Raw genomic sequence first — 9793 nt, 5'->3', positions numbered from 1 at the left:
AAAAAGAGCATATTACAAAACATAATAGTGGGGGAGAAGAGATATTTACAAAATTATTTTAAAAAAAAAATTAAAATTAAAAAAAAATCTCATAGATAGAAAAACAAAGGAGAAATAAAGTATAAAATAATGGGATACAATATGTGTAAGTGATTAAGAAAGACAATATACCAAATGAGGGGAGATACAGAGAAGTGTAAATTATAATGGAAAATTAATAATAAAGTAATTAATATAAGTACACTTAAGAAGGTAACACATGAATATAAATTAAAAGATAAGATACATGAATATAAATGAAACAGGAAGGATAGTAAATACAAAAATAATTAAATAAGTGGTGAGAATTTAGAGAAATAAGAATAAAAGTTATGACAAGAAAGTGGGCTTTTGAAATGCAGAACAAAGTGAAAAGAAGTATTATGAGGGTTTTATTCTCAACACCCTTATCACCAAATTATTAATGTTGCTAAGAACCTTATCCACCGATCCTTTTCTCTTTCTGACCCTCAATACCACCAGACCAACATACAACGTGTTAAACAGATCCTATTTAACAACAATTTCCCTCAGAAAATTACTAACAAACTACTCAATTCTTAACATTTATTGTTTACCTAATTTAAATTATTTTTTACAATGTTTACTTTAAAATTATTTTTGTTATTGTGGTGTGCTAAACTGCCATCCCCATTCCTCTTAATACAAACAGCTTACTCTGACTTTGACTTCCGTCAAAACAGGTATGAATTCTGTCTCATCATTTGATTTTATTCTTTTCTTTTTTCATCTCTTAATTTTTACTTTCTTTAATATTTCTTCTCTTATTTTATATCTTACTATTACCCTTTTCATTTACAGTTTACAACCTTTAATTTTTCTTATTATATTTTACTTTTCATAGTATACCCCTGTTATTTTCCACTTATGTTTTTTATTTCTTTTGTAACTAAGTCAAGTGTTTGTATCTTTTTTAGCCCTGACGAAGCCCTGCAACGTGGGGCAAAACGTTGGCTCAATAAAAATAGTATACCCAGTTACTATTTGAGTTTTTTTTACCGCACCCGGACCATATTCCATTCATCTATACACACGGTCAATCAATAATCCTCCAGTTTGTCAATAATTGATTGGAATACAGATAGTAAAATGAGTATAACACCAATATAATATAATTCATCACTTGTTCATCATCAACAAGAAAAATAAATCTTTTTATGAGAATTTCAACAATAATACTGTTTCCTAGATTATCATTATATGGAGAAGGCATCAGAAAGAAAAGCCACAGAGAAAAAACTCATACCTTCAATATCATGAGATTCAGATGATGAGCTGGATTTGAGAGCCCTCAATATTGTACTAAATAATATTAAAACAGAATCAATATGTTCAGAATCTGAGGCAGGGATTAATATAGAGAATTAAATAAACAAGAGCTTTTTATGGATATATTTTGAGAGGGTCGATGTCATACAGGGGAGAAATCTTTCCAGCATAAATAAATGTAACCTATTTGGATAGCAATGATTCCATATAAGCTCTATAAACTTTTATAAAATTAAATGTTATTTACCTTGTAATGTTGCCATAATTTTTGCAGTCGATAACGTATCTTCCAAAATTTACAAGATAAGCATTGTCTAAATTTTCACAATCTTCCTTAAGCCAGACTTTTCCGCATAATTCAGCAATAAATTCTCCTAAAATAAAACAGATTAATAATCTTTCATTAAAAATATTTGAAGTTAATTTAAAAAAAAATTATTCTTACTCTAATAATAATTATAATACAAGGGATGGATCGCCTTGAATGAACAACTCTCACACAAGAACGGACCCACCACACAATATCCTCTAAAGCTCGTCTATACTTACGTAGGAAAGAAGGAGGACGAGGTTTGCTAAATATTGAAGAAGCTTGCCGCAAACAGGAAGAGGCCCTATGCCAATATTTCCTCGCAAAAACAAACAGGGGTTTCTCTTGCCATCACAAGGATGGACTCTGATTTAAGTGCACTTAATCTGTGAAAAGGTGTTTAATCAACAATCCTGTCACAAAATGAACGACTGGCAGAATGGAAAAGTAAGTCTCTGCATGGGAGATTCTATAACCAACTGAAGAAAGCCTCCATAGACAAAGAAAGATCAGTTGAATGGTTAAAATCTGGAAGGCTATTCTCCGAGACAGAGGGGTTTGTGGTTACTATTCAGATCATATAGAAAACATGTGTTAAAAGAAGCAACAACACCCAATAAGTGTCAATTATGCTCAATAAAGCTCGAATCAATCCAACATATCACTGATGGATGTGGAGTGCTGACTGGTACTGAATATCTGCAGAGGCACTACAGTGTGGCCAAAATTTTGCATCAGGCCCTGGCGGTGCAGTATAACTTAATTTAAGATAAGAGCCCTTATTACAAGTACCACCCAAATAGACTTCTCCAAAAAGCCCCCCTACAATTCTTAATCAATTATTACAGGCCATACAGTATGCCATAATAAGCTAGACATCCTCCTTATTGATCTAAGAAAAAAGAAAGCGGAACTTATTGATGTTGGGATCCCCAACAATAATAATTTAAGCTCCACTGTAGAAGAAAAACCTCAGATCCCCCACCTCAGATACTCAACCCGCAATAGCGAGAAATACAGACCATAATAATAATTTATATATACAATTTTTTTAGTTGAAGTTATATTTGTTTAATAATCATAGGCAAGATTATTTCACCATAATTTTAATTTACAATCCAGATATCCAACATTTTGCCTATCATGCCATCATCAGGAACACTATAACAATTCAGAAATACAATTTAATTAAATCTATTTCGAAAAAATAAATTCACAATATATTGTGTATAATTCACCATAAATATTTCACTTACATTTGGTTTGTTGTATATTAATCAATTTTTATATTGAGTCCAACAATGGAGATGTCAACTAATAATGACTTTTTATGAAAAACTATTGTCATAATTGTTATATCCATAACGGGTCTATTATTTTAGTGAACTAAAAATATATATATATAAGCAATCAACTTATGTAAAAATAAGGATGTCCTTTTGCACTTCACCATATATTAAAAGAGACAAGGTTAAAAAAAGGCTTAAAATGGCAATGATTACAAGGACTCAATGGTTATTTAACAGATTTTAACATTAAAAGTATGTCATATAATTTATCTTAGCAATATTATTGATTAATTATAATGTTTGCTATAGAATTTTAATAGGTCTAATTTAAGTTAAAAGAAATGTAATTAATTTTATTCTAGTATTTCAATGAGCCAATAATATTTGGATAATGTGTATTTATTGCATTCATATCTGTTTAGAAATTACATGCATTATTTAGAATTTTAAAAATACATATTGATTCTATTATTTTATGTTTCTTATTATTATCTATGATTTTATTTACTTTTGGTTTTTTGAAATCAAAATTATGTTTAAAATTGGTATTGTGGGTAGATAAACCTGTCGAAAAATTATAGATTATGAGTTGCAACTACTCTTGTGTTGGCTGACGTAGCTGTGGCTGATGGTGTAATGGCCGAAATGTCGGACATCTTGATTGTAAATTAAAATTATGGTTAATAATCATGCTATAATTATTTAATTTATTATTTCAATATAATAATTGAATTTATGTGGAGTTTCTAGTCTCCCATTGGGTGCCTCTCCAGTTGGGGAATAGAGAAATGGTCACCAGATATGGCAGGTACTTGTAAAATAAAATACACAGGGCAGACCAACATTATCACCAAACCCAGATGCGACTGCCCCAATGTGGATGGTTTCCTGGTTAGAATATGTTTCCATTTTATAGACAACTGAACAAACATCTGGCAGAAGGTATAAAATACAATCTCTATCACTAATATGGAGTCATACAATATTATTGCCTCAGATAAACCTTAGGTTACAAGTAGGAATTTTGATAAACTTGTTAAGGAACTAATGAAGCCAGTAGTACCACCTTGTTGCAACTGACCATCACACTGTATTCAACAGTCCATAATCTGAACTCAGAAGACATTGCTCCTTGCTACTTAGCAAAGGAGAGTAACTCTTAAAAGGATTAAGTGGATACCTGAAGGGAACTATGCAGTCATTGCCCAGTAGTATGGGTATATCCAAGGAAATACCTTAGAAAAATTCAAGGTTATTGGTTTCAACATGTATTACCAGAGGATCAGGAGATTCTTCAAAGTCAACAGATTCTAACCTGAGACACCTTTAAATGAATCAGCATCTGAAGATAGAAACACAAGCCACTGTGAATTAAATTGGGAAATTGAAGATGAAGCAAACTTGAAATATGAATCACTTGCTAATCATATGAAATAGAATAATACACCCTAAAAATAAAGACCAAGGCTGCTCCATGTACCATAAGGCACTCAATCACAATCATGCCAAATGGAACAATAGAATTATAAACTGACTGACTACAGTCTAGTATATATTCCTAAAGTAAGAGTTTTTAATTTTTTGGTTAAGCTGTCGAAGTGGTTGTGTTAAATGATTTAAGTCCAATTGATAATATGAGATACTCTTGACCAGGTGGACTCGACAATGCATGTCCAAATAGGTTAGGTAGATGATTAGAAGGTGAATAGATAGGATGAGTGTTATGGGTACCAGACATAGACATCCCCTGCCTCATAAGGAAGTGATTCCTGTGGAGCGGAAATTCGCACTGAGGCCTGCCAATTTTTGCCTAGTCAAATCTCTAGGCTGTTAAACACCATCGAGATATATTACGTGTAAGACATTAACTTTCAGTGGATCAGGAGATTCTATTGTAATCTTTATTAATTCAAATGATACATTTATAAATATTGAGGTGTAGATAGTTGACCGTAGATTACTGATTGGAGAAGATGGTCGGAGGGCAACCATGGCATTTTCTGTTCTCATTGCGCCTGTTACTTCTTGGTTTTATCTGCCTTCTTTCGGTGGTTGAAACTCTTTTTTTTTTCCATTATAACAGTTTTCATTTCTTCTCCATGGAACTGGATTTGTCCTCGGTTGATTGTAAGCAATTCTTGTTCATATGGTTTCTTCTATTTCCATACATGACTCTTCCTCTCTGATGCTGGTGTCCTCTTTGATGTGGTGTGGATTATTAGTTCCTGCGCCACTCTACAAAGGAGCATTCTCTCGGCATTCCCTCCTTCTTTCCCAGTTCTTTTCCCAACTGAATCTTTAGTACATTGGATAGGAATTGCATCTGACCCTGTACCTGTGATGGATTGTCTCCATCATCTCACTCAGTTTATCGACAATTTCATTATAGTGTGCCAGGAGTTCCGTGGCATACTACCCATTTGACTGTTTCAGTTTCTTCATCTCCCTAATCATCATAAATATGTCATCTTCTGGGGCCTACTGTCCTCCAAAAGCATGTAAAATGATGTTTTTTAGCATAAACAAGGCTGCCAGTGTTTCCCAAAAGGAAGGAAGTAGGGGGTCAGTGTTTCCTCTATTTTTATTGAATATAAGCCGATTTATTGGTATATATTGACCAACTGTTGTCGTTTTATACCACTATAATAATTACTTACACTTGATAAAAAATATTCATAGGCCAATATCCTTTGTTTAGATTAAATTATGTTCTTACCTTACACAGCTAAGGAAACCAGAAGGTTACATTAAGAAAAAAACTTAATTATATGAACTTATGGGTGGTTTTTAGAAGATTTTACACCAGGCTTCCAGCGGTGGAATTCCCATGTAATGTGTTTATTAGGATGATAATGAACAATTTTTTTTGTGTGATTCTTGTAACTTTAAACACTGATATATTTTCCTTAGATAACCAATGAAATTTCTTTCATGATTATGATGATATTATTCTTTCATATTATGATGATATCTTCTTAGGTAGTTCATATTGTCTTATGAATATGTCTAAGGCTGCTAAAAAGACCTCTGAGTAAAGTTACTGAATCACTGCTAAATGAATTGCCTTTATACTTAGATGAATAAACAGGTATACATAGAATTTTTGTCAGACTATATTTTTTCCATAAGTCTCCTATGTGATGAAAGGACCAGCAAAATTAATACCTGAGTCTAAAAAAGGGCACTCCTGCGCAAATCTAGTAACTGGTAAGTTGGCCATAATAAGAATGTGATTTTTGGATTTAACTCTTTAACATGTCACTCAATGATATATGCATTATTATAACTCGACGATTTGTTATAATGCACTCACCCAATAGTGCCTTCTTAACAGAAATAACAATAGCTGTGGTTCAATATGAAGATAGTTCCAATGCATCTCATCAATCATTTGTGAAGTGCAAGGGGCCTTTGTTGAGAATAATATAGGATGTTTGAAGTTATATGACAAAGGACTGTTAGCCTGTTAGTTAGGGCTGATTCCACTTCAAATTTGAGTCCTCTAATTGTGATTTTGAAGGAAATTAAAATTGTTGCTTAATTGTTATGAGAAGGAGAGAAGTTTTCTCCATTTTACCAACAGCTAAAAGTCCTTGTTGCCATTCTGTTTCAGATGGTTCACAATGGTGTAAGAACCGTTGAATGAATGCAAAAATATGGACCAATTTACCTAAGCTGGAATACTTTTGCAATTATTATAGATATATCTGATTGTGAAGCAACACTGAAAATGGTTCAGATTTTAATTGATGATATGAAATAAATAAAATAAATAAGAATCGATATTTAATTCATAAAATTAATCAAAGAAACAGTCAATTGTAAACCCATCAAGGTGATTGAGATAGCACTTGATCTGGCTAGGGAGAGAAAGTTAGTCAGGTTTGCTTGGTCTTGTTTGGGCCACATGCTATTTAACACTGTAGTGACATATTAAGTTCATTTTAAGGGAGGCTATTTTGGCTAGCCTTTCAGTTCCAAGTGCAACCCTGGATTAATATAAACCTCAAATAAATAAATAACATTATCTTGATTACATTCAAAATGTTTTTAAGTAAGTAGGTGTTTAAAAATTAAATTTTGAATTGAGTTCATTTTAAGGGAGGCTATTTTGGCTAGCCTTTCAGTTCCAAGTGCAACCCTGGATTAATATAAACCTCAATTAATTAAATAACATTATCTTGATTGCATTCAAAATGTTTTTAAGTAAGTGGGTGTTTAAAAATTAAATTTTGAATTAATAAAATCAGTGACATCTATACAGGTGCATAGCAAAATAAAGAAAACATAGCAAACAATATACATTTATCTCAAGTATTGTGACATCTATTTATTTGTTTTCATAATGTTCTTGTTAAAAACCAATTAATGTATTGATATTATTTAATATTTAATATTAAAGAGTTTTTGTGTTCAGTATATATGTTATATTCTTTATAAACAAAAATTTTTATAGAATATATTTATATATATTATACAGGCTGTCAGCTGACTGAGTACCAGATCAGCTGTTCAGTGTATATATAATAGGTGGATGGATCCACTATTGTATATAGTAGACAAAATTGCTTACACAAAAGAGTTTGAAAATTACAAAAAATGGTACCTTTGCGTATGTGAGACAATGTTTTTACACCCCAGCCTTTTCCTTGATGGTAGAAAGCAGTTAAATCTTCATAAGATCGTTTTGTTAATTTCCTGTCAAGAAAAATATGCATACTAGTTTCAGAATAAGAAAATGACATAGGATTTTTTATAATCTTTAATGGGCATATTTACGAGGGGAATTCTAAAATTAAGATTTTTTTTTATAAAAACAAAATTCCATTTATTTTCTTCATAATACACATCATTTCGAGTTTGTAGTTTTCTTCATTCATCTATATAATTTTTATGTAGGCTTATGCATTTTTGAAAATAAGACAATTTTTGTATGCCCATGTCATAGCAGTCCTTCTTATGTTCTTGAACAACTGAAAACCTTATCTTTCACCTTAAGGTAAGAGTTGAATCGCCTCCTGGCCAAATGTCATTCAACTTGGGGAACAGGTGGTAGTTACAGTGTGCCAAGTCTGGACTACAGGGAAGGTGTGTTATAATGTTCCATATTTATTGTGGTCATTGCTGGCATAATGTTGACCAACAATATCCCCTTTTAATCATATAAGACAGTTGCCATGACTTTGCGGAAGACTGTGTTTATTTGAACTTCATTCTTATGTATAAGGTGTAAGCATTCTTTAAGTCAACACTAGATGTCAGTGTCACATTTTTAAGTATATGGAATGGTTTCAATTCTTGTACAATCTTCCTATAGTCTGATCTTGGCACTCAGTGAATACTAGCTGTTTCCCAAGTTGAAAGAACATTTGGGCAGAAGGCAATTCATCTCCATGATGATGAGGAGGGATCTTTGCAGATTAGAAAATGCGAGTTACATAAACAAAATAAAATGATGGTGAAAATTAATGCTTAGTTAAAGTTTTGGAAATGTATGACAAAGTTTAAAAATTAATCAGGATACCAACAATCAATAAATACTCCTTTAAACATTATATGCCAATCAGATGAATGAATAGCATACAGTGTGCATAAAGAATTACTGGACCTAACTTGTTTCAAACTTCATTTTCATCAAAACTTAGAAAAAAAAAAATGCTAAAAAATTAAATTAAGGTTTGTAACATGAAAAGTTAGTTTACTTAGTTTACTAAGTTTTTACTTAGTTTACTAAGTTTTTACTTAGTTATTCCTAAATTAAAAATTATTATATTTATTATTATTATCATATTTCTGTATATTATAAAAATTGTTACTCTTGCCATTGTTACTTATTATTATTCTTATCATTGTATCATTTTGTATCTTTTTAGCCCTGATGAAGCCCTACAAAGTGGGGCGAAACATCGGAAAATAAATAGTTGTAAACTATTTTTGTTTCTTTTGTATCTTTTTAGCCCTGATGAAGCCCTACAAAGTGGGGCGAAACATCGGAAAATAAATAGTTGTAAACTATTTTTGTTTCTCCTTTGACCGCAACCCTGACCATCTTCCTATACAGGAAAATAAATAGTTGTAAACTATTTTTGTTTCTCCTTTGACCGCAACCCTGACCATCTTCCTAAATATAATAAAAGATACTTTATGTGAAAAAAACAACAACATATTTTACAACATCGATGGTTATAATTTAAAAAAAAAACACAATGGAAAATCTTCATTAATATAGGTCCAATAAAGATTTTTTTTGTAGTTTATGTCATTTGACAATTTAACTATCCTTAAAATGAGCATCTGGAATGTTTAGAGAGATGTATAGATTTCTAATTATTTGAAAAAATAGATTAATTTATATTCCTTCCATTATATTTTGTTCTGTAATGTGGGGAAAAAAAAGAAAAGGAGACAATTTTATGTTAAGACTATTAGGGATTGAAACCAGGGCTAGACCCATATTACACCCAAATTTGCGATATAACAAATTACATTGTAGCGATGGTCTACTGTTGCAGTATTTATATTATTCTAATAAATCATTTTTCTGTAATTGGTAAAGTTTTTTGCTGTATTTAAATCCCAAATTTTTCATTACAAGGAGTGACAAATAATTTAATGTATGAAAAAAATACAAATATACTTTACAAATAGCATCTTTGATCAACACAAGTAGGAAAACATCCGCAAAAGAAGTCATCATTTTCTTTTATTCTAGGCACTTTTAATCTTCCGTACATATTCGACTTTATACACTGGAATCCTCTAGGGTACTCCTAAAATGCATGAACATCAATTAGAAAATAAACTTGAATTAGATGATACCACATAATAAATTATTAAGTTAAAATATAAATAATTCCTATTATGC

The 9793-nt window shown here is 31.3% G+C and overlaps 1 long non-coding RNA gene across 1 annotated transcript in view; it reads right to left on the bottom strand.

The window, feature by feature from the left end:
* The window catches only part of LOC136796925 (uncharacterized), a 20249-nt gene extending 12623 nt beyond the window's left edge, over positions 1-7626 (bottom strand). The window contains exons 1-2 of the long non-coding RNA XR_010844721.1: positions 7535-7626; positions 1577-1703 (exon numbers count right to left, since the gene is read on the bottom strand). This is a non-coding gene — a long non-coding RNA (uncharacterized lncRNA). The remainder of the gene's footprint in view (positions 1-1576; positions 1704-7534) is intronic.
* Positions 7627-9793: the final 2167 nt, after the last annotated feature.

Source organism: Halyomorpha halys, unplaced genomic scaffold, assembly GCF_000696795.3.
Source record: "Halyomorpha halys isolate HHAL.00 unplaced genomic scaffold, Hhal_1.1 Scaffold103.1, whole genome shotgun sequence".
Lineage (NCBI taxonomy): Eukaryota > Metazoa > Arthropoda > Insecta > Hemiptera > Pentatomidae > Halyomorpha > Halyomorpha halys.
This window is presented reverse-complemented; position numbering and strand designations above follow the sequence as displayed.